The sequence below is a fragment of the Carcharhinus amblyrhynchos genome, chromosome 10, assembly GCF_965287045.1.
Source record: "Carcharhinus amblyrhynchos chromosome 10, sCarAmb.v2.hapA, whole genome shotgun sequence".
In the NCBI taxonomy this organism is placed as follows: Eukaryota; Metazoa; Chordata; class Chondrichthyes; order Carcharhiniformes; family Carcharhinidae; genus Carcharhinus; species Carcharhinus amblyrhynchos.
The window spans coordinates 56,117,987-56,144,597 of NC_137333.1; the positions used below are offsets into that span (position 1 = coordinate 56,117,987).

A 26,611-nucleotide genomic window follows, 5' to 3' on the forward strand; every position below is an offset into this window, starting at 1 on the left:
GATTTGTTAAGGGCAAATCGTGTTTACCTTGATGGAGTTTTTTTTGGTGAGGTGACAGCGTAGTGCTGTTGATGTGGTGTACATGGACTTCTAAATGGCTTCTGAAATGGTTACACACAACAGATTTGTCAGCAATGTTATAGCTCCTGGAATAAAAGAGACAGTAGCAACATGGATATGGTAAGAACTCTCATAACACCAGGTTAAAGTTCAACAGGTTATTTGGAATCACAAGATTTCGGAACACAGTGCCTTCATCAGGTGAGGAGCAGTGCTCTAAATTTGTGAATCCAAATAAAACTGTTGGACTTCAACCTGCTGTTGTGAGACTTCATACTGTACCCACCCCAGTCCAAGACCAGCATCTCCACATCACAACGTGGATATGAAATTGGTTCAATGAGAGAAAACAGACAGTAGTGGCTATTGGATATTTTTTGGACTGGATGAAAGTTCATTGCGAGTTCCTCAGGAGTCAGTGTTGGGCGCCTTGATCTTCCTGATATATTTAATGATCTATACCTTGATATACAAAGCACAATTTCAAAATTTAAGTTGATACAAAACTTAGAAGCATTGTGAACTGTGTGGAGGATGGTGTAGAACATCAAAATAAGCTAAGATGGAATGGCTGGGTCAGAGGCAGATGAAATCAAAGAAGTGTGAAAAAAATCATGTTGGAAGGAAGAATGAGGAGATATGTTATAAAATAAAGGATGCAGTTTAATCAGGGGTGCAGGAGCAGAGGGATCTTAGTGTTCATGTTGAAGGTGGCAGGACAGTTTGAGAGAGTAGTTAATGAAACAGAGAACATGGTAGGCTTTATTGATAGAATACAAAAGCAATGATATTTTGGGAAACTTGTACAGAACATTAGTTTGGCCTCAATGGAGTATTACATTCAGTTTTTGACACCACACCTTGGGAAAGATATGAAGACATTAGAGACCATGCAGAAAAGATTCTTAAGAGTGGTTGCAGCAATGAGGAACATCAGTTACATTTATTGATTGGAGATGTTGGGGCAGTTTTCTTTGGAGAAGAGAAAGTTGAGAGGAGCTCTGACAGAGGTATTCAAAGTCAAGTAGGGTCTGGACAGAATAGAATGGAAAAATCTGTTCCCATTCATGTCAAGATCAAGAACAATAAGAGTAGGTTGAATGTCATTGTGATAAGAAGTAGTAGAGACTTGAGAAGAAACTTTTAGGATCCGCAATGTGCTCTGCTTAAAGGTGTGATGAAGGCAGCTTCAATTGAGGTATTCAAGGAGGAATTGGGTTATTATCTGGGAAAAGGCACTTGGTAAAATATTCCTTTGGGCAGCCTACACAGTCACAATGGGCGGAATTTTATAACTATGTTGCGCCTGTTTTCATTTACTGTCGTACAGTGGGGCATGAAGTGATTAGTATTGTTGGTGCCAGTTTTCGTGACCGGCACAATTTTACGATCCCAAAATTCCCACAGCAGTCCGCCTCTCACCAGGAATGGGTGAGAAGCTGGTTAATTTATTTAAATTTGTTAAAATGCTTATTTTAATGTGATTAGCAAGACTTGCTCTCAATCGTCCAGGCTTAATTGCCTTTATAGCCTCACAGGGAGAGGTTCTCTTGGCGAGAAAAACACCTGCTCCCCATGAATGGGGAACAGTCATGATAGCCTCACCAATGGAACCGGAGACCATTAAGACCCCCAGAGAAGCTGAGGGCAAGGTGGGGGTGCTGCCTGGACAGTGCCAGACTGGGACTTCCAGCCTGGCATCTTGGCACTGCCAGCCTGGCACATCGGAAATGTCCACCAGGCAGTGCCAGGGTGTGAGGCCAGCGGGGGACAGGGGCAGAGACATTGGAGACATAGCCAGTGGGGAGAGGCCAGTGGAGGAACAGGGCTTATGGAAATAAGGGGCCTGCTGACACTCTGCAGTGATCAGTAGAGGAGGGAGGACATAATGCCACCCTGCAGTGATCAGTGAGGGAGGGCAGCAGTGCTGTGATTGCTGAAGGAGAGCAGTGGGGCCTTGATCAACGTGAGAAGAAGGACAGTGAGACTGTGATAGATAGGGGAAAGACTGTGGGACCGCGATCAGTGGGGGGAGAGTAGTGAGGCTGTGATCGGTGGGGCAAGGGCAGTGGGACTGTGATCACTGGGGGAAGGGCAAGTGGAATTGCGATCAGTGAGATAGGGAAGTGAGACTGTGATCAGTGGGGGAAAGGCAGTGGGACTGTGATCGATGGGGGAAAGGCAGTGGGACTGTGATCAATGGGGGAGGGCAGCAAGGCCATGATCAGTGGGGATGGGAGAGGATCTGCAATTGGTTTGGATGGCAGGGCAAGCAGCGAGGGCTGCATCTTGGGCTAAGGGCCCTGCAATTGTGGAGTAGGGGGGGTGGTATTTGAGGCAGCCTGCAGTAGCAGGGGCCTGACAGCACTCTTTGTCTGTCAGACCTCTGCTACTGCTATTATGCATGTGCAGCATCAGAGGCCTGCTCATGCACACTGCCTCCCTCTGCAGGTTTTCACTGCATTAAGCCCCACCCACTGGCTTCTGCGGCAAGCAACAGACTCACTCAAAATTTTGCAGCCAGAGTGCATAGGGGGGTGCCTGAGAACACGCCCAAACAACCAAACAATGGATTTGGAACTCTCCCAGTTCCACACCTGCCCGACACTTAAACAAAAAGTTGTAAAATATGCCCAATGGATTTCTTTCTGTTCTGTAACAATTCTGTGAATTCAGACCTTAAAATGCAAATTAAAACATCTGAGACAGGAACCCAACCCAAATCAAATGCATCCGCTTTCTGTTTTAATGTTGGTGAGTTAGGATGAGGACCAGGAACCACGCTGTTCATGGGAATTGGTTGGTCATTTAACAGATGTATACAATGATCCTATGTGCTTTCATTTTAACCGAATAGTAACCAAATGGCCTATTCCTGCTTCTATTTTCTATGTTTCAATATTAACAGTCATTTTAACCACAGGCCACTGGGTTTCTCAAGCCTTGGGAAATCTGACAATTTAGGTTGAGTCCATCCCAATAGCACTGTTGTGGGCCTGGAGGAGCAGAAGCACACGAGCTATCCTGTAAATCAAATGTACTCCTAAGAAGAAAATATCTTGTTCCTATACAATTGATTGTTCATATCTTTGTGTATATCTACCTTGACAATATCTTTACAGAAATAGCAATTGGTCCATTCTGAGAGTATAGATTGAAACAATAAGGAATTAAATTTTACTGACATTTTCCACCTGACCTAGAAACACAACAATAATGTTTCAATATTTTAGCACCAAGTGGTATAACCTTACCATCATTTTGGAACTGCGAACAATGTCAGTGACCACTCTTTAAGAATATATAACTCACCATTTGAAACACAAGCAATGATCAAAGCACTTCAGGCATATACATATATACTGAATTGGTTGGTGAGCAGAAAAATGGTGTGTTACCCTTAGCACTAAGAAGTCAATAACTGTCAAGAAAGATTGACCATAACGATGCTGCCTACCAATTTCCACTCAATAAATTCTCTCTTCAGTTACAAACATTCAGCTACTTGACTAAGTGATCACATCAATTGTATGTTGGGTGAGAAAATGGCACAGATGATAAAGCTGCCACTACAACTTGAGTTCTTCAGATACTTATCAGTCTTTAACTTTAGTTTTATGAAGGGAGTGGGTTTGATGTCAATGGTTGAGAGTGAACAGAAAAAGTGTCCAAGTGACATTCATTTGCAACTCAGGCATTTTTAAGTTCCAGGTGCCATTCACATGAGAACAGGAAGGTCTCCACATGAAAAGGGCAAATAGGAGCAGTTGGCATTGTAAAGTTGCACAGTCCCAAGGCCGCCCAGAAACTGGAACAAGTTGTGGCAGATCTTGTGAGTGGTAAACTGTGGGAGGCTCAGGGGCTCTGGAACCTTGTGAGGCTCAAGAAAGCATTTATTAATCCTTCTAGTCCCACAAAATAAAGTTTAACACTTCTGTTTGTCTCTTCTATATTCAGTACTCCTTTAACAGAGTGGGGTCGCTAGCACACATCTGCCGCTCGCCATTTTGCTTTAAATGAAGGCTGGGCACAATATTTGGTGTGCTTTTGACCTCATTGCTGCAGCATAGAATTTTATTCCCAATTTCTAGGATGTCGGTGTTCTTTTACGATTTTAAACAATTTTCACTTCCTCTCTTCTGAATTTTTTTTATATGATTTTTTATTTACTTTCTAACATTATCACCTGAGAAAAATAATGCATAATCCAATATTTTGTGTTAATAACCTTTTAATATGCAATCAATGACCACTTCATTTCTAATATGATCAATGAATCCTCAACTTGTCACTATATGGGTTGTATCTGGATCATTATTGAAGATTAGATTGAAAATAACTGCTAACTGCATTGACTATTGACAAACTGAGTAAGGAATCAGTCCGGCAACTTCTACAGAAACATATATTCTTTTTTCTCCTTTACTTTCTTACTCAGTATCTGTGCAATTGAAATTCCCAAATGATGACTGTACCATCTAATGTATACAGATTTTTTTAAAAAAATCCACTAATGGTGTAAAGAATGAGGCATTGCTGCAAAAATGGAAAACTATAAATCTGTTTGATTGCAAAGACTCCAGTCGACCATCTGATTTGCTGAATTACATTTAAGGCTGCTTTATTTTTCTTTTACGCAAGAGTCAATTTAAAAGGATCACTATCTTTCAAATTGTTCTCCAGTTCAAAGAAAATATTGCACCACAATTTTTTCAAATTTGTCCATTATTTTTATTGCAGTAAAGTTGCCTCTCAGAGATGCCAAGTGATTCATACGAAATAAAAAAAAGCCTGAAGGCTACTGGAGATGAGATCAATTGTGGTGCTTTTGCAGCACAGTACAACATTAATGTCAAAGCTTAGCTGGGTCAAACTTTAATATTCTGCACTTAATTGATTGAAAACTTTCCTTCAGAATCAGTTCCAACCAAGCTGTGAACATTTTGGAAGAAGTGGGTGGAATGGTGAATGGTGGGTAGAAGCAGTCAGAAAACAAGGATTTTTGGTTTCCGACCACTCAAAGGGTTAGCAGGGAGTGTATTCCTGGCACCACCAGCTGCCCCGCAGCCATTTAATGTTTCAAAGAGGGTAAAAAGGCTGGAGACGAGACTTCTGCCCCTCATGAGGAACCAATCTGGTCAGCGGCTGAGTATCCCAGTAACATCAGTAGCTAGAGTCAAAGTCCAGGACATCATCAGTGTGGATGGTCTCAAAGTGAAGAGTAGTAAGGCACAAATTTTGGAGGGGTGGTGGGGCTGGCTAGAGGGAATAGGGTTCTTAATGGAGAAACTATGGGAAAAAACTTATGACGCAAGGCAGGGAGGGCACACAGAGTGGAAAAGAGGCTGTTGAGGGAGATCTCTTCACCCTTCCTCACCCTACACCCCCTGCTCCCCGATTCCCACCCAAGGCCCTAGCAGGATGACATTCTGAGCTTTCCTGAAAATTAAGGCTGGGCAGGATATGATGACCTTATTATGATAGTCATTATATGATGGTCATTATTTGTCCATGCATTTAAGACCTTTAGCTAAGGTAACAGTGGATGGACAGGCTTAGGCTGCATCTATCCCATAGGACAAGTCAGGAATGTCAGAAGGAAATTTGCAGAATTTTATGCGCCATCTCCTCTGGTGAACCTGTTGGCATGGAAGCATAGATTCAGTCCATGGGCCTGAAGTTCCCTCCCAGAATGCAGCCTGGAAGATGCATCCAGAATCAAACCTGAAGCTTTGTCTGTTTTGTTATTGGGAAGATCTGTGAGTGTAATTTGACAATGTCAATAGGGTCGAGCCAAATTTATATTGGGAGTAAGTGGCATCAATCAGAAGATTCAATCAGGTCCAATGAAGCACCAAACTCACACAATTGTAATTCTTCAAGTCTTAAAGTATAAGTTTTAATGAATTCAACCATCATTCATGCACATCAAGTGTATGTGCAAGAACCTGCTATTGGAAATCTTTCCATAAAACTGCACTGAAAGAAACAGCAAAATTGATCATGTCTCAATGGGGATTTTTTAAAAACGTAAGAACATAAGAAATAGCAATAGTCGTATATCATAATGCTCCTTCAAGCCTGCTCTACCATTAAATAAGATCTTGGCTTATCTTTGACCTTGAATCCACTTTCCCATGACTTTTGGTCCCATTAAGGTCCAGAAATTTATTACTGTCAGCCTTGAATATACTCAATGAATGGACATCCACAGCTTTTCGGGGCAAAGAAATTCCAAATATTTACAACCTGAACATGAATATTTACAACATGGAGAGACTTCTGTTAACTTCAGTGCTAAATGCACTTATGCTAAGAGTAATCGGGGAACAAGCCTCCCAACACCTATGCTCCTAACACCCAGTTCCAGTCTATCTCTCCCAACCAGTTCACTATCCCTGGATTGTCAAATTGTCTGTCCAACATTCAGTCCTGGACAAATGGAAATGTCCTTCAATTAAATATTGGGAAGAGTGAATCCATTGTCTTTGGTCCCTGACTCACGCTATGCTCCCTACCCAAGAACTCCATCGCTCTCCCTGGCAACTGTCTGAGGCAAAACCAGTCTGTTTGTAGTCTTGATGTCACACACCAAAGTGAGCTTCTAAACTGCCTATCTGCAGCATCAATAAGGCTGCCGATTTCCACTTTCATAACATGGCTTGACTCTGTACTGTCTCAACTCAGCTGCTGTTGAAATCCTCATCCGTCTTCTAAACTTGACTGTACGAATGTACATGTCAGTCTCCCACATTTTACCCTCTTTAAATCTAACACCGTCCAAACTTTGCCGCCTTGTTCTAACTTGCATCAAATCCTGTTTACCCAAAAATCTTGTCTTTGCTGATCTACATTAGCTCCTGATAAAACAAAATTTTGAAATCTTTTCCCCCATGGCCTAATCTTCCAATCTCTGTGATCTCCTCCAGCAACTCTCCCCCCTTCCCCTCCACAGAACTCTGAAATACTTGTGCTCTTAATAATTTTCAATTTTAATCACGCCAACATTCGTGGTTATGCCCTCAGCTGTTAAAATCCTAAACTCTGGAATTCCTTTCCTAAGTCTCTCTGCTTCACCACCCCTCCCCCCGCCCCGTCTTGATCTAAACCTTTAAGACACTCTTTAAAACCTACTACTTTGACCAAGCTTTTGGTTATTTTGTTTTATTATACTCTGGTGAAGCAGCTTGTGATATTTATTTTGTTAAAGGCACTCAATACGTATAAGTTATTATTGTTGTTGTTCCGTAAGCTCTCTCAGAATCTTAGGCTTTAATGAGGTCACATCACATTTTTCCAAGCTTCAGAAAATACAAGCTCAATCAACTTAATCCTTTCTCATTGAATAATCCTGTCATCTCAGGAATAAATCTAGTAAATTTTTTTGCAAATCAAGTCTACCCTTTTTTAGTCATGGAGACCAAAACTATACAAAGTACACTCGGTATGGTCTCACCAAAAATTTGTAACAATTGCAGTAATACTTCTTTACTATTGTACTCCAATTTTCTTGCAATGAAAACAAACAAACCACTTAAATTTCTCATTTTCTAGTGAGCCTGCAAGCTAATGGTGTTTTGTGTACAAGGAACCCAAATCCCTCTGCATACCAACATCAAACAGTTCATAGAATCATAGAATACCTATAGTGCAGAAGGTGGGCATTCGGCCCATCAAGCCTGCACTGACAACAATCCCACCCAGCCCTATCCCCTCAAACCCAACAGATTTTCTCTGATAGTCCCCCTGACACTAAGGAAAAATTTAGAATGACCAATCAACCTAACCTGCATGACTTTGGACAGTGGGAGGAAACCGGAGCACCCAGAGGAAGCTCACACAGACACGGGGAAAAGGTACAAACGCCACACAGACACTCACCCAAGGCTGGAATTAAACTCTGGAGCTGTGAACAGCAGTGCTAACCATTGTGCCACCGTGCCACCCATAAATGAATTTAAGCTCCACCGGTTGTCATGGTGAGATTTGAATCCATGTCTCCAGAGCATTAACCTGGGCCTCTAGAATACTAGTCCAGTGACATTACTACTATGTCCCCAGTATTTTATTTTTCTTGCCAAAGTAAATATAGGGCTGGATTCTCAGGTTAAGTGCCCTCACTGGTGGGAAAATAGTTTTTCTCACTAGCTTTGGCAGCATCTGTCAGATGGGATTCGCCTACCTAAAAGATGCTCATGCAATCATTTCCTGAACCCACTGGCCAGCCTGTTGTCCAGAAACCAGAGCCCTTTAAATATGCACCCCGATCTCCGCACTCAGAGACAAACCCCCTCGCCCCATAAATTGAAGTGCACCCCCACCCCGCCCCCCGCCACTGATGAGAGGAGTGTCACCAATGGTCTTGGGGCGAGCATGGCCGAAAAATCCAATCCCATGTGTTCTAGAAACTAAAGGGTATTGTGTGAGTGATTATAGTGCTATAAAAATCATCTAATTTTTCAGAAATAAATTAAACAGTTTTGGTTAAAATTGCTGAACGTCAGAGCATTTTTCAAATTTGTTTGGGTTTTCTAATTTCTTGGTGATGTTCCAGGTTAAAATTTCCCTTCAAACCAAAAAATAGGTAAATGTTTCTCTGTACAGTAGTCTGCTCTTGAAATATTGGGAGCACTTTTCAATTTGTCGGCCAGATGTAAAACTACCAGTCAGGAATGTCTGACTGCATTAGGGACTACCTGATTTTCAATTCATTTATATTGAAATCAATCAGGTGATGCAAAACACCAGTTATACACCTGAGCAGTAATTTGAAACTCTGCTCTCGCATTTTAGAAACTACAGGGTGGAATTTTTGTTTGGGCCTGATTGAGAATTTACATCTAAAACTATGGTCAATTACGTGCCTAATTAGTCAACATGTACATACATTCAAATTTACTGCCTCACAGCTCCAGGGACCCAGGTTCAGATTCCCTGCTTGGGTCAGGGTCTGTGTGGCAGTTGCATGTTCTCCCCGTGTCTGTGTGGGCTTCCTCCGGATGCTCTGGTTTCCTCCCAAAGTCTGAAAGATGTGCTGGTTAGGTGCATTGACCATGCTAAATTCTCCCTCAGTGTACCCAAACAGGCGCTGGAGTGTAGCAACTCGGGGATTTTCACAGTAACTTCATTGCAATGTTAATGTAAGCCTATTTGAAACACTAATAAATAGACTCTGAATTTTAAATCTTGTTAATATATATAAAGGTGGGTGCACAGAAATGCTAGCGACGCAATGCAAACAGTAAGTGCTGAATTGGCACCGAATGATTATTCCTTTGTTAAGTGCAAAGCTATCTAAAAAAAAATCACATTTGACACTTTGAGTAGATTCTCGATTTTGGGTGCAATCAGCAGTCAAGGCATAAATTGCACTCAAAATTGTGCTAATTTTCTGACTGGAATTTTTTGCTCAAGTTTCTGCTCAATTTCAGCTGCAAATCAGTGAATCTAATGTCTCCCTTTAACTAGCATAATCGGTAGCACATTGAAATGTAATTATTTTTATCGTGGTAAGAGTGGTAACATGGTGCTGTTTTATTAATATATTTGAAAATGGGTTTATCATAAAAAAGGCACTTTTAATACAAGCTTCGTCTAACAGCTATAAGTAACCTAACTTTAATTAACTGAGGAACTTGAAAAACCATAAGAACCATTTACTGGTTTAATTAATATATATTAGTCATATTTTTTGCAAATTCAATACTTTTCATAATTTAATTGGTTTTAAAAGGTATCTGTTCATTTCCTTGTGATGAAAGTGAAGTCACTTTAAAGATCTTCTTTGAAGATACTCAAATAGATGTAACTCATTGAAGTAAAAAGCAAAAATGCTGGATAAACTCAGCAGGTCTGGCAGCAGCTGGGGAGAGAGAAATAGAGTTAACGTTTTGAGTCTGTGTGACTTCTTCAAAGCCAAGAACTTCAGAGTTCAGAGCTCTGAAGAAGAGTCCTCCAGACTTAAAATATTAGCAGCAATCCTACCAAAAAAACGGCAGTGTGTTGTTTCTAGTGAGAAAACTGGTGTGTTTTTCTCACTGGTCAATTTTCTCTCCAAATCTTATGACATTATGCCAAAAAATTCAAGGGGGCACATTTCACATCATTGTACAGGAGGACAGGGCCTCAACGCGCTTGCAAAACCCAGCTGTACATAGTTCGGCACCCCATCTTTGAAGGGTGCTCCATTCAGAACCTGAGTACGTATTCCTCAGCCCACCTTGGAGGTTTCAGCCCTCCCTCCCCAAGTTGGAGTCAGCACTTGCCTATGCAATCCTCCCCATACGACCACTGGGATTTTCTCCCCGCCTTTACCCCTAGTTATCGAACCCTTCCACCCTAATCATTGGTTCCTCCCATCCCCCCCGCTACCCCCACAATTTGAACCAGCACCCACTCACCCCCACCTCCAATGGCTGTCGCTGGCATCTCTTCTCCTCTGTCCTTTCCTGGACTTTAGTAAAATCTGAATGAATCTCCTCCCTCCCCCATGAGGTTCCCAAAAGGGACAGCTCCCTGGCATTGGTTTGCACTGCCAGGTTGGCATAGGCATTCTGCCAACCTGTGTCAAGGGACAGTGCCGGGGGCATTGCCAAGCCATCTCCCAAATACTTCCCTCACACCCGGGGGCTAGACTCACAATTCCACCACCACCACCCCCCCCCCCCCCCCCCCCCCCCCCCCCCCCCCCCCCCCCCCCCCCGCCCCCCGGGAAGGCCCCTGTGACAAATTCACATCTAGGTAAATGGTGCCAGTGCCTGCTGCATGTACGGTGAGGGAGGTCAGTCCCAGAGAAGTGCTTGCTAATGACATTCTGATGTATTAAATGAGCTTTCTGGGGTCCCATGGCATGTTTCACACCATTCCACTGGCAAGGGGTCAGATCAGAAGTCGGAAACTCGACAACACGCATCGTGCTCTCCGGATTTTAGGCATGCATTACCATTTCCACAGACAGGGAGTGTGGGCTCAGAATCCCTGCCCTCTGTTGCTCTCTCCACAAATGTTGCCAGACCTGCTGAATTTTTCCAGAATTTCCTGTTTTACATCAGACTTCCAGCATCTGCAATGGTTTGCTTTTATTGATGGAAACTGAGCACGGTAATCCATTTGCCAATTTTAGAGGTAGAGCTGGCTTCTGCCATGTTGGTATGAAACAAGCCCAAAAAAATGACAAACTCAATTTGTGCAGGACCTAACTTACATTTAAATTCTTCAATCTGTTGTGCTGGCTTGGTTAATTTTGAGTGAATGATGTCAAAAAGTTCAACGTAACCTAATGGAAAGTATAACTTTTATATTTAAGAATGTGTAATCATGGAAGTGTTTCAACTCTTATTCTAATTTACAATTATGTCATAAAAATGTATTTCAAGAAACAGAATGTAGACTTCAGATTTCATGGAGGCTACATTTAAATATGTTGATAAATAAACAAAAACTGATTTTGTTTCCTGCTATGCTTAAAAATGTTGCGCTTAATTATATACTTGTTTTGACCCAGTGTAATTGCAGGTAGTTAGCATGCTGCCACTCTAACCCAGGAGGCGTCATTAGGCTGAGCCAGAATAAACTTGGACACAGGGACGGATAGATGGGTATAAAAGAGCATGGCAATTCATAAATAAATGTAATTGCATGATTAACACATGTGCACTCAAATCTACTCAAGCCTTTTGCCAAGTATTTGCTTTAATGCCCAAATATGCATGCTTCTGCATCCAAGTACTGCTATGATCCCTGGAGAGACTGATAAACTGAAACTAAAGCAAATCACTGCAATAGAAGGAATGAGGGTCAAGATGTCGCTTTTTTGAAACTTCTGCTGCAACAATCAACTCCAACTTCAATATAAAATTAAGCATATATGAACAGTCAAATGGTATTTCACTCAAAGATCAATTTCACTTTAAGTTGTTGATACAACAAATTTACACGGCACAAAATTACAACAACTCCCCACACCAACATGGCAATCTCACAGTCCTTCCAACTCGACTTCTGGCACATAGGGACTCCCGCTTTTCTCCATTTAATGGATTTTGCCCGTAAATCACTTTCACTGGCAGCCATATCCTAACCAAAGTCCCCAGATATGGTTAACATCAAAAGACACAAGTCTATGAACATTAACTTGGATCACCTCAGTTCTGATGGTGTAGACCAGCACACTCTGGTCTTCTGATACAAATACTGAGGTCTTTCGCATGCCTACGTTGTTCACACTATTTTCAGGATTAAGTCTTTTAGCTCTTAGGAACATAGGACTTAGGAGCAGGAGGAGGCCTTTTGCTCCATCATTTAATGAGATCGTGGCTGATCTGGTTGCACTTTTCTGTTTGCTGCTCATAACTCTTGATACCCTTGTTGATCAGAAATTTGTAAAACTCTGCCTCAAAGTTCAGTGGCCCAGCCGTGACTGCTATTTCTTTAAGTGAACTCATACATGACTTTCCCAAGAGCTCACATAATTCTATTTTTCCCTTCCTCCCAAATGCAAAGCTGGCCTTTTCATTGAAAGCTTTGCTTGCTCTTCCACACACGAATTCTGTGTTCTGAAACTGTCCAGCTGCAGCACAGTCTGAAACGTAACATCACCCAATTAGTTTTCATTAGATTTTCTTTTAAATTTAGCCTTTTTTTTAAATTTAGCTTTCATGCAGTGGAATCTTCAGCCTGAGATTAATTTTTCAGAAGCCTAATGTCATCATGGCCAGGAATTCTAATTATACCCATTCTATGATAACTTGAGTTTTATTTTGGATTTAAGGAAATAGATTACAAATGCAAACTTTTTTCCCAGTATAATGCTTATCAAAATACTTTGATAAACATTTAAAGTATTTAGTTAGTATTAGTTAGTATTTAAGACCTACCTTAAAAGAGATGTGAGAGATAAAGGGGAAGATGTTTTCAGAGAGATTTTCAGAGCTTAAGGCCAATGCCGTTGAATGTCAGTTGTTAAGCAATGAAAATCAGGTGTGAATAAAAGGCCCAAATTAACACATTGGCACAGATACCTAGGAGGACCGTCAGGCTGGAGAAGCTGACAGAAATTGGGGAACAGATGCATAACAAATGAGTGATTTGAAAACAGGAACAAAAGTTTTATAATCAGAATTTTGGACAACAGTAAGATTATAGGATATGTAAGATGGGAAAGGGTGACACATCTGAGAGGGCATTAGAATAGTCAAGTCTCGAGGGATGGAGGTTTTGGCAGCATAGGAGTAAAGGTGGGACAGTGATCAGTTTTATGGAGATGAATGTCAATGATCTTGATGATGGATCAGATCTTGGGTCAGACGCTCACCTCGGGGCCAAATAAGACATCAAGGTTGAGAATTACCTGTTTCAGTCTCAGACAGTTGCCAAGGAAAGGAGTAAATGGTTCAGGGACTGAGTTTGCAGCAGTGCCCAAAGACAGTGGCTGGAATTCTCCAGCTGTTCATCACCAATGAAGACAAAAAAAGCACAAAATGACATATGGAAAGGAAACAATTTAGGGATAGTGTTTATGGTCTGAAATTGTTGAACTCAATATTGACTGGAAGGCTATTGAGTCACTCATGAAAAGATTTTCTTAGAATAATTCTGAGGGTGTGACTTGCTGCCCGCACTCACCACAAGGCCGTAAATTGCTGCTTGAGATCAACGGATCTTTGCACGGTCTGCCCATCACTCGCTACGATTCTGTGGGCAGGACAAGAAAATTTCATCCCAAGTGACAAACAGGCAAAAAAAAAGAAGCTTTCTCACCTGTTTTTCTAGCGAGGTAAGTAGAACTACAGAACTCTTCAGTGCAGAAAGGAGCCCTTCGGCCCATCAAGTCTGCACCGAACACAATCCCACCCAGGTCCTACCCCCATATCCCTACATATTTACCCACTAATCCCTCTAACCTCCACTACCTTGGACACTAAGAGGCAATTTCTTAGCATGGCCAATCAATCTAACCCACACATCTTTGGACTGTGGGAGGAAACTGGAGCACCCAGAGGAAACCCACGCAGACACGAGGAGAATGTGCAAACTCCACACAGACAGTGACCCGAGCCGAAAATCGAACCCAGGACTCTGGAGCTGTGAAGCAGCAGTGCTAACCACTGTGCTACTGTGCCGCCCAGGAAGTGGTGGTAATAAAGTGGGTGACACGGTGGCACAGTGGTTAGCACTGCTGCCTCACAGAGTGAGGGAACCAGGTTCAATTCCAGCCTGGGATCACTGTCAGGGTGGAGTTTGCACATTCTCCTTGTGTCTGCGTAGGTTTCCTCTGGGTGCTTCGGTTTTTTCCCACACTCCAAAGAGGTGCAGGTTAGGTTGAGTGGCCATGCTAAATGTAGGGGATTACGGGAATAGGGCCTGGGTGGGATTGTGGTCAGTGCAGAATTGATGGGCCAAATGGCCTGATGTAGGGATTTTATCATTTATGGCACTTTGTGCAAAACAGATGCCGTCATGTGATTCCCACCAGATGGAGTGGGTGGAACACATTCAAGCCATGAAGCTGGCAGCAGATTATTAGGGACACCCTAGCTCAGGCACACTGATCTCCAAGTATACTGCGTATATAGTGTACATAACATACTGGGAGATCTGTCAATCCCTCATGGACATTGCCCATCATAGACCACCCTGACTGTCACTCCCTGCAATCACCGCCCACCACTCATGGACCACTGCACTCGATCATTGGCCCCAACCTTCAATCGCTGGCCCACTGCTCAGACCTCGCCCCTGATGCAGAGTATCCCTTCCCTCCTCTCCTAAGGACGTTTCCCCACCTCTCCCTGTCTGGTTCTGCCTGCTCAGGCCCTTCCTTATCAGGCCCCACCTCCATCAGCTCTCCCCCTCCCCCACCCTTGGCACTGCTTGATGGCTGGAGGACTCTTTCAGAGTGCCTGGTGGACACTGCCCGGGTGCTTGACTGGCAGTGCCATCCTCGCACCTCCCCATGAGCACAGCCAGGTCTATGCCTGGAGGGTTCCAATGGCCTTTAATCCCACCAGCGAGACCATCCCATCTGCCCCGCTGCTGGGGACCATCTGTGATCCTCAATGGTGAGGAACTCCATTGGTGAAGTGGGAAAGGTAAGTGAACCCAGATTCTTGTGTTCCGGCTTGCTACTGACATGCTAAATATGTCATTAATATTTAAATCAGCCTTGCGCAGTTCCCGTGCAGGAGGCTGATTTTGCTGGCAGAATGCAGCCGGTAAGATTGCAGTAAGATTGTAGGGTATGTAAGATGGGAAAGGGGGACACGTCTGAGAGGACATTAGAATAGTCAAGTCTCGAGGGATGGAGGTTTCGGCAGCACAGGAGCAAAGGCAAGAAATCATGCGCAAACCTGATTTTTCGCCTCTCACTCATTTTCCCACCGTGCTACACTGCTCGACCAGCACAGCAGGAAATGTCCTGCCCGTAGTATTGTTCCCAGAACTTATGTTGAGTTGCATTGGAACACTGCAGAGGGGTTAGAATGGCAGCAAGGTAGAGAATTATAATGACTGGCCATTGGAACCTGGCAGTCATGCTTGCAAATTGAATAGAGGTGTTTTACAAAGCAGTCACCCAGTCTGCCTCAGGTCATTGCCACGTAAAGGAAACCAACTATCAACAGCAAATGTGACATACTGAACTGAAGTGCAACTAAGTTGTTTCACCTGGAAGGATTTTCAGTTTCAGGATGGTGTAGCGAGAGGAGGTACCAGGAGAGGTGTTGCATTTCCTGCACATACACGGAAATATTGTGGGAAGGAGAGGATGTGTTCAGGTGATTGAGGAGTCATCAGTGTGTTGTGGAGGGAGTGGTCCCCATCACAATACAGAAAAGGGAGAGAAAGATTTGTTTGGTGATGGCATCCACATTGGTGCAAGTGGTGATGAATCACCCGTTGAATGCGGAGACTGATGGGGGATGGGGTGGTTGAAGACAGGAGGAGTCCTATCATTGTTCTGGAAGAAAAGGGAAGGGGGTGAGAGCAAAAGTGTGAGAAATAAACTGGACATGATTGAGAATCCTGTCAATCATGGAGTAGGACTACTCAGTTAAACAAAAAGAAAGACACATTAGAAGTGTTTATTTGGAAGGCGGCATCATCAGAATAAAGGTTTTGTTACATTCCTTTCTATGGGAATTCTTTATTATTTTATGTCTTTTTGCATTCCAGCCATTGTAAAGTAATTTGAATTTTTGTGATGAAATGAAAAATTGGGTTGGAACTCAAACAAAGGGAACTTTTTAAAAGGATTAACTCACCTTCAAATTGTATTTTGAAGTAAAGATGATGAAAGTGTTGAATGGCTTCAGGTGGCACGGTGGTTAGCATTGCTGCCTCAGTGCCAGGCACCTGGGTTCGATTCCCGGCTTGGCTCACTGTGCAGTGTCTGCATGTTCCCCCTGTGTGGGTTTCCTTCGGATGCTCCAGTTTCCTCCCACAGTCCAAAAGATGTGCTGGTTAGGTGCATTGGCCAGACAGGCGTCGGAGTGTGGCAACTAGAAGATTTTCTTAGTAACTTCATTGTAGTATTAACGTAAGCCTACTTGTGACTAATAAATAAACCTTAAATAGGTCCATATGTTGGGGATGAGGGTAAATCGTTTTAAAATCAGTAATGATGCAATGGTATATGGTGGCACAGTGATTAGCATTTCTGCCTCACCGTGCCAGAGACCCAGGTTCAATTTCAACCTTGGGTGACTGTGTGGAGTTTGTACGTTCTCCTGTGTCTGCATGGGTTTCCTGCCACAGGCCAAAGATGTGCAAGTTAGGTTGATTGGACATGCTAAGTTGCCCCTTAGTGTTAGGGACTAGCAGAATAACTGCATTGGGTTATGGAGATGGGGCCTGGGTTTTGGTGCAGGCTCAATGGGCTGAATGCCACCCCCCCCCCTCTGCTGCACTGTATGGATTCTGTAATTTTATGAATCCAAAGATGTGCAGATCAGGTGGACTGGCCGTGCTAAATTAGCTCACAGGGCGTGATTTTACCACTTTCATTCTAAGTGCTGAATCTGGGTGTAACGCAGATCCGATTTAGAAATCTGCTTTCAGAAACTCCCATACGTTCTCAGCCATCTCCAGTCCCATTCGGCTGTAGGTGGGGCTTAGCGAGGCCGAAACGATCGGAGCTCTGAACTGTACATGCGCAGTTGGAAAACAAAATTGAAAAAGCGTGCCCATGTCAGCTCACTCCCGGGCTGCAGAAAGCAGAGAAAGCAGCCTGGGAACAAAAAGCAGGAGCGACGGTGCATACACATTACTGTCCCCCTTATCCACTCACCCACTACCACACACATTACTGTCCCCCTTATCCACTCCCCCACTACCCACACACATCACTGTCCCCCTTATCCACTCCCCCACTACCCACACACATCACTGTCCCCCTTATCCACTCCCCCACTACCCACACACATCACTGTCCCCCTTATCCACTCACCCACTACCCACACACATTACTGTCCCCCTTATCCACTCACCCACTACCCACACACATCACTGTCCCCCTTATCCACTCCCCACTACCCACACACATCACTGTCCCCCTTATCCACCGCCCCCCCGCTACCCACACACATCACTGTCCCCCTTATCCACTCCCCCACTACCCACACACATCACTGTCACCCTTATCCACTCACCCACTACCCACACACATTACTGTCCCCCTTATCCACTCCCCCACTACCCACACACATCACTGTCCCCCTTATCCACTCCCCCACTACTCACACACATTACTGTCCCCCTTATCCACTCCCCCACTACTCACACACATCACTGTCCCCCTTATCCACTCACCCACTACCCACACACATCACTGTCCCCCTTATCCACCCCCCCCCTTATCCACCCCCCCCACCCACGCACATCACTGTACCCCTTATCCACTCCCCCACCACTACCCACACACATCACTGTCCCCCTTATCCACCCCCCCACTACCCACACACATCACTGTCCCCTTATCCACCACCCCCACTACCCACACACATCGCTGTCCCCCTTATCCACCACCCCCACTACCCACACCCCCCCTATCCACCTCCCCCACTACCCACACACATTACTGTCCCCCTTATCCACTCCCCCACTACCCACACACATCACTGTCCCCCTTATCCACCCCCCACTACCCACACACATCACTGTCCCCCTTATCCACCCCCCCACTACCCACACACATCACTGTCCCCCTTATCCACTCCCACTACCCACACACATCACTGTCCCCCCTTATCCACCCCCCCACCCACACACATCACTGTCCCCCTTATCCACCGCCCCCACTACCCACACACATCACTGTCCCCCTTATCCACTCCCCCACTACCCACACACATCACTGTCCCCCTTATCCACCCACCACCCACTACCCACACACATCACTGTCCCCCTTATCCACCGCCCCCCCACTACCCACACACATCACTGTCCCCCTTATCCACTCCCCCCACTACCCACACACATCACTGTCCCCCTTATCCACTCCCCCACTACCCACACACATCACTGTCCCCCTTATCCACCCACCACCCACTACCCACACACATCACTGTCCCCCTTATCCACCGCCCCCCCACTACCCACACACATCGCTGTCCCCCTTATCCACCCCCCACTACCCACAAACACTACTGTCCCCCTTATCCACCCCCCCCCACTCCCACACACATCACTGTCTCCCTTATCCACCCCCCCCACTACCCACACACATCACTGTCCCCTTTATCCACCCCCCCACTACCCACACACATCACTGTCCCCTTTATCCACCCCCCCCACTACCCACACACACTACTGTCCCCCTTATCCACCCCCCCCACTACCCACACACATCACTGTCCCCCTTATCCACCCCCCCACTACCCACACACATCACTGTCCCCTTTATCCACCCCCCCACTACCCACACACATCAGTGTCCCCTTTATCCACCTCTCCCCTACCCACACACATCACTGTCCCCCTTATCCACCCCCCCACTACCCACACACATCACTGTCCCCTTTATCCACACCCCACTACCCACACACATCAGTGTCCCCTTTATCCACCCCTCCCCTACCCACACACATCACTGTCCCCCTTATCCACTCCCCCCACTACCCACACACATCACTGTCCCCCTTATCCACTCCCCCACTACCCACACACATCGCTGTCCCACTTATCCACCCCCCCCACTACCCACACACATCACTGTCCCCCTTATCCACCCCCCCACTACCCACACACATCACTGTCCCCCTTATCCACCCCCCCATTACCCACACACATCACTGTCCCCCTTATCCACCCCCCCACTACCCACACACATCACTGTCCCCCTTATCCACTCCCCCACTGCCCACACACATCACTGTCCCCCTTATCCACCCCTCCCCACTACCCACACACAAAACTGTCCCCCTTATCCACCCCCCCACTACCCACACACATCACTGTCCCCCTTATCCACCCCCCCCCACTGCCCACACACATCACTGTCCCCCTTATCCACCCCCCCACTACCCACACACATCACTGTCCCCCTTATCCACCCCCCCCACTACCCACACTCATCACTGTCCCCCTTATCCACGCCCCCCACTACCCACACACATCACTGTCCCCCTTATCCACCCCCCCCACTACCCACACACATCACTGTCCCCCTTATCCACCCCCCCCACTACCCACACACATCACTGTCCCCCTTATCCACCCCCCCCACTGCCCACACACATCACTGTCCCCCTTATCCACCCCCCCACTACCCACACGCATCACTGTCCCCCTTATCCACCCCCCCCACTAACCACACACATCACTGTCCCCCTTATCCACTCCCCCACTACCCACACACATCACTGTCCCCCTTATCCACCCACCACCCACTACCCACACACATCACTGTCCCCCTTATCCACCCCCCCCACTAACCACACACATCACTGTCCCCCTTATCCACTCCCCCACTACCCACACACATCACTGTCCCCCTTATCCACCCACCACCCACTACCCACACACATCACTGTCCCCCTTATCCACCGCCCCCCCACTACCCACACACATCACTGTCCCCCTTATCCACTCCCCCCACTACCCACACACATCACTGTCCCCCTTATCCACTCCCCCACTACCCACACACATCACTGTCCCCCTTATCCACCCACCACCCACTACCCACACACATCACTGTCCCCCTTATCCACCACACACATCGCTGTCCCCCTTATCCACCCCCCACTACCCACAAACACTACTGTCCCCCTTATCCACCCCCCCCACTACCCACACACATCACTGTCTCCCTTATCCACCCCCCCCACTACCCACACACATCACTGTCCCCTTTATCCACCCCCCCACTACCCACACACATCACTGTCCCCTTTATCCACCCCCCCACTACCCACACACACTACTGTCCCCCTTATCCACCCCCCCCACTACCCACACACATCACTGTCCCCCTTATCCACCCCCCCCACTACCCACACACATCACTGTCCCCTTTATCCACCCCCCCACTACCCACACACATCAGTGTCCCCTTTATCCACCCCTCCCCTACCCACACACATCACTGTCCCCCTTATCCACCCCCCCCACTACCCACACACATCACTGTCCCCTTTATCCACACCCCACTACCCACACACATCAGTGTCCCCTTTATCCACCCCTCCCCTACCCACACACATCAGTGTCCCCTTTATCCACCCCTCCCCTACCCACACACATCACTGTCCCCCTTATCCACTCCCCCCACTACCCACACACATCACTGTCCCCCTTATCCACTCCCCCACTACCCACACACATCACTGTCCCCCTTATCCACTCCCCCCACTACCCACACACATCACTGTCCCCCTTATCCACCCACCCACTACCCACACACATCGCTGTCCCACTTATCCACCCCCCCCACTACCCACACACATCACTGTCCCCCTTATCCACCCCCCCACTACCCACACACATCACTGTCCCCCTTATCCACCCCCCCATTACCCACACACATCACTGTCCCCCTTATCCACTCCCCCACTGCCCACACACATCACTGTCCCCCTTATCCACCCCTCCCCACTACCCACACACAAAACTGTCCCCCTTATCCACCCCCCCCACTACCCACACACATCACTGTCCCCCTTATCCACCCCCCCCCACTGCCCACACACATCACTGTCCCCCTTATCCACCCCCCCACTACCCACACACATCACTGTCCCCCTTATCCACCCCCCCCACTACCCACACACATCACTGTCCCCCTTATCCACCCCCCCCACTACCCACACACATCACTGTCCCCCTTATCCACCCCCCCCCACTACCCACACACATCACTGTCCCCCTTATCCACCCCCCCCACTGCCCACACACATCACTGTCCCCCTTATCCACCCCCCCACTACCCACACACATCACTGTCCCCCTTATCCACCCCCCCACTACCCACACGCATCACTGTCCCCCTTATCCACCCCCCCACTACCCACACGCATCACTGTCCCCCTTATCCACCCCCCCCACTAACCACACGCATCACTGTCCCCCTTATCCACTCCCCCACTACCCACACACATCACTGTCCCCCTTATCCACCCCCCCCACTAACCACACACATCACTGTCCCCCTTATCCACTCCCCCACTACCCACACACATCGCTGTCCCCCTTATCCACCCCCCCACCCACTACCCACACACATCACTGTCCCCCTTATCCACCCCCCCACTACCCACACACATCACTGTCCCCCTTATCCACCCCCCCCACTACCCACACACATCACTGTCCCCCTTATCCACCCCCCCACTACCCACACACATCACTGTCCCCCTTATCCACCCCCCCACTACCCACACACATCACTGTCCCCCTTATCCACCCCCCCCACTACCCACACACATCACTGTCCCCCTTATCCACTCCCCCACTACCCACACACATCGCTGTCCCCCTTATCCAACCCCCTACTGTGACCGACAGTGCCCCCCTGCCCCTCCCCCCCACCAATCACCCGCAAAGTGGCAGCAGACACCCTTGCCTGCTCCCCCCCCCATGAGAGATCCATCTGCCCTTGTACCTGATATCCATCACCCTCCCCACCAGAGATCCACTTTACCCACCTCCCCCTCCCCCCCAGACAACTATTTGGCCTTGCTCGCCAACACCCACTCCCCACACAGAGAATGGTCTGGCCTCACTCACCCCTCCCACACCCCTCCAGACAATGATCTGGCCTCACTCACCTCCCCCCACCCCCATACAGAGAATGGTCAGGCCTCACTCACCCCCCAACCCCCACCTCCAGACAATGATCTGGCCTCACTTATCCCCCCCAGAGAACGGTCTGGCCTCACTCCTACCACCACCCCCCCCACTCCAGAGGAACATCTGACCTGCCTCCTCCTCCCTCCCCACCAGACAATGATTGGCCCTCTCCCACCCCTTACTCTCCCCACAGATATATCTGACCCGCCTCCTCCTTGCACCCCACTCCCCCCCCAAACCAGACGACAATCTGGCCTCACATCCCTCCCCCTCAACCAGAGAATGATCTGATCTGCCTCCCTCCTCCGCCCCACCACTGATCTGAGTCAGAGTGCCATTGGAAGCTCTGAACGTGCTCTTCAGCAGCTGGAGCGCCCGATTCAGACTTTTATTTAGCAGGTCCATTATAGCGTGATTCCAGATTGGCAAATGCAATGGTAAAGGGGGAAATGCTGATAAAGTTGGGCGGGCACTTCATTAATTGCAAATACATTTAAATCTTTGCGCCCATTTTGGGCATGAATCGAATTGCCAACAGTCCCATGTTTTGGTTAAGTGGCCATCTGTGTGGACATGGGTTCGGATCGCGATAATGGCCTCTCACCCGACTTTACCACGTTTTTGCTCCCGAAAACGGGCACGAGGTAATGATAAAATAGGGCCCACAGTGTCCAAATATGTGTAGATTTTGTGGATTAACAATGGTAAATGCACAGAGGAAGGATGGGCCTGGGCCCTGGGTGAGATGCATTTTGGAGAGTTGGAGCAGACTTAATGGGATGGGCCTGGGTAAGATCCTTTTTGGAGAGTTGGCACAGATTCAGTAGGCTGAACAGCCTCCTTTAGCTCTGTAGGGGTTCTATGGAGGTATTGCTCTAAGGCTGTGCTTGTTCATTACTTTGCTGGGCTTCTGGTTAAAAATCTGTTTTGTTTTCCATTTAATCGAGTCACAGAATCAGTCAGCACAAAAGGAGGCCATCTGGCCCATCGTACCTGTACTGGTTGTTTGAAAGAGCAATCCCATTATTCCTGCTTTTCTGTCCTGCTTCTATAGCTCTGTGGAAGTTTATTTTTAAGCATATATCCATTTAAAATAGTGACATAATCATATTCCATAGGAAAGGAATAAATCTACTTGTACTTATGTCTGTTCAAACTGGGATTTCCAGTTTGATCTAGGTGGTTTTAGCATATAGTCTGTGACACGCTGTGTCCTCTTGATGTCACCACTTTTTAAATGAATAACAACTGTCATTTAGGAATGAAATGAGAAGTTTTAATTACCTACACTGGAGCAAAGAAATTGTATTAATGTTCAAGTTATATATGGTCTTCATTTTGTTTCTGTCTAAACATATAAATGGTATAAGCAAGGAATTATCTCTGGTTATCCTGGTCTGTTTTTGATCTATGTGGTTTTGCTTACATCAGATAAAAATAAATATTGCTCCACTGGGTTTTGTTGTCGCAAACTCGAAGATAATTTATCTGTGGATATTAAATCTAAATGTTTCTAGGGGCGGCACAGTGGTTAGCTCTGCTGCTTCACAGTGCCAAGGACTTGGGTTCAATTCTGGCCTCAGGTCACTGTCTGTCTGGAGTTTGCACATTCTCCTTCTGCATTCTTTCCTCTGGGTGCTCCAGTTTCCTCCCATAGTCCAAAGATATGTGGGTTAGGTTGATTGGCCATGATTAATAGATCCTAGTGTCAGAGGATGAGTACGGTGAATATGTAGCATTACAGGAATAGGGCTTGGGTGAGGTTGTGGTCAGTGCAGGCTCAATGGGCCGAATGGCCTCTTTCTGCACTGTAAGGATTCTGTGTTATGTTTTTGTTTTAATCAGTTGGGTGTCAAATGTACAGAAACCTGCCACCAGTCTTGGGAGTTTTGAAATAAAGCAACAAAATATCTATCCTTAAGTTTCTTTTTGTTTTTATTCCAATTCAATCAAATCAATTCCAATTCAGAGTCTCAACAAGTTGAGACATTCCCAATCCAAGCTGACAAGACAGGGCTCTCACCTCCCGAGTTGGACTTGATCTATATGATCCAAGCTGATTGGAGTTGGTGTAACTCCTGTTCCAAGGCTTGATCTCACTTGCATCTTAGCCAAAAAGCCGAGATGCCACTTTTAAAAATCACTTCAAATGAAGCTAAAGTATAACCTAATGACTTCAGCCAAATACAGCATGTCGATACTACACTTGATCTCAGCCAATAGGCTGAGAAGCGATTCTGCTTGACAAATGATTACTAACAGGGGCAGTAATATCGCAAGAGATGAGAAGCCGGGCACAAATCCGGTTTTCTCGCCGGTTTCGTGATCTTGCCGGCTCACCATGTTGATCGCCCAGTTTGATGAGCTAGTAAAATCACCCTCTCGTTATTCCTGTTCCACCACAGCACTTATTATCAAAATGGGAGAATTCAGTCCTTAAGCTTCTTGGACTTTATTTTTAGACAAAACTGATCACCTGTCGTGCCCTCCACATTTGTCAAACAGAAACTTAGGTATAGATTGTTCAGGGAGGAACAGAGTGTCAGTTGCCCCCACTTCACTGAGGAGATCCTCACTGAAATCTGCCACCTGCTGAGGCAACAGAAGCAACTTCAGAGGAGGGTGAGAATGGTATTAGCGATGGCTATAAAGGTGATTATGGTGATGAATTCTCATATGTCTGACACTTTCAGACTGGACCAGTCTATTGTTGCAGCATCTCACAGTTGTGGATTACATAGTCCTGGGCATCTATAACCCCCCTACAAGTTCACTTGCAAGCAAGTTTTGAAGATCACAAACATTGTCACTAAACAACTGGAAGACATTAATTGATGGCTGTGACCTATGGAGGTTGACTGTTTGGAAGGGCATTAGAAGAAACAAGCAGAATGCTTAATTAGCTAAAAAGAGAGCCCAGAGTAAACAGAGGCCAACAAACCACATAGCTTCTCAACTCGCTGTCCTCCTTTGCAGCAAATGTGGCAGAGCTTTCCATGCCAGGGTGCAGGGTATCTTGAGCCACGCCGGGTGATGTTTAACACATAGTTGGCCAAATCATCGTCTTACGAAGCAAAAGGCATCCATGCCTTAAGACTGGTAGTGAGCCACATAGACCAGGAAAATTCCAAATTTTATCCCTTGTCTGAGTAGAATTGGTTGATCAGCAGAGAAGTGAAAAATGGCAAATTGATATTATAATTTTGCAGGGAATTCCACTTCTAATTATTGTCTATTAATCCCAGTAAGAAATGTATGTTTGTTGATATCTGGGGAAGATAATATACATATTGTAATGCCCTTCAGTGTCAGTTGGTCTATTGACATCAATTGTATGGGTCTGAAACATAAGAATGGCTGCTCTGGCATGATACTTGGAAACTACCAGTTTCTATGGAACCATAACTCAATATAATTATTTTGACTTCTGAATCAAAGGGTCAATTTTAATCCCGATTTCCAGGTGGGAATAATAGCTTCTTCCGCAACTTCAATTCCTGCCCCCTAACAACATGCCCCAACAGAGAAGTTGTACGTGAATAGGGTACTGACTGGAGAATGCAGATTGAAGTTGTGCAGTTTGCTGTATTTTTGCTGAGTTGAATGAAGGTATGCAAAGTGATATTCAAGTATCTTGCTTGGCCCATTAGTTTCCAGGATTTCTTGCACTGCTAGTGTGAGAAGAATAGTGTGTGAACTTTCCACCTACAATGGGGGCAATTCTCCCAAAAGCTCTGATCTGGTGGGAAAACTGTTCTAAATCCCGATTTGTTTTCTCAGTTCAGCTTCTCACCTGAATCTCTGCACTTTGTGCGCTGCAGAGGTCCCAATCATCAATACCATTAAAAACCCAGGGGAGCGGGGCCTATTCGCACTGGGGTCTGACAGTTCTGGAACTCTGCACATGCTCAGTGGCTCCAATCTGGCAGTCTCCTGTATGCTGGCCAGCTTGGGACCCTCACAGTGCTGCCCCTCCCACTCCCTCCTCCTCTCCTCCTCCCCACGCAGTCCAATCGTGGCCCCCATAGCAATTCGCAGGCCAACCCTGTCTCCATCCCGGAGCACCCCGACGCACAGCCCAACACCCCCTCTCCCCAGCAGTGATGACGATCCCCCCCCCCACCCTTTGCATCCCAGCAAATGCCCACCCCCAATCGTCTCCATTCACTAGGAGGCAGGCCCCTCTGGCATATCACTTCCCCCAGCCCGCACCAATTGTTGCCTTCCCTCCATCCCAGATTGATCCTATCTGCAGAGTGGCAGCAGG

At 46.5% G+C, this 26,611-nt stretch overlaps 1 non-coding gene across 1 annotated transcript; it reads right to left on the reverse strand.

Annotated features, from left to right (window-relative positions):
- Positions 1 to 24,388: 24,388 nt before the first annotated feature.
- On the reverse strand, positions 24,389 to 24,580 carry LOC145349589 (U2 spliceosomal RNA). Its single transcript, XR_013888105.1, has one exon. It is a non-coding gene; the product is annotated as a U2 spliceosomal RNA (small nuclear RNA).
- Between the last annotated feature and the right edge of the window lie 2,031 nt (positions 24,581 to 26,611).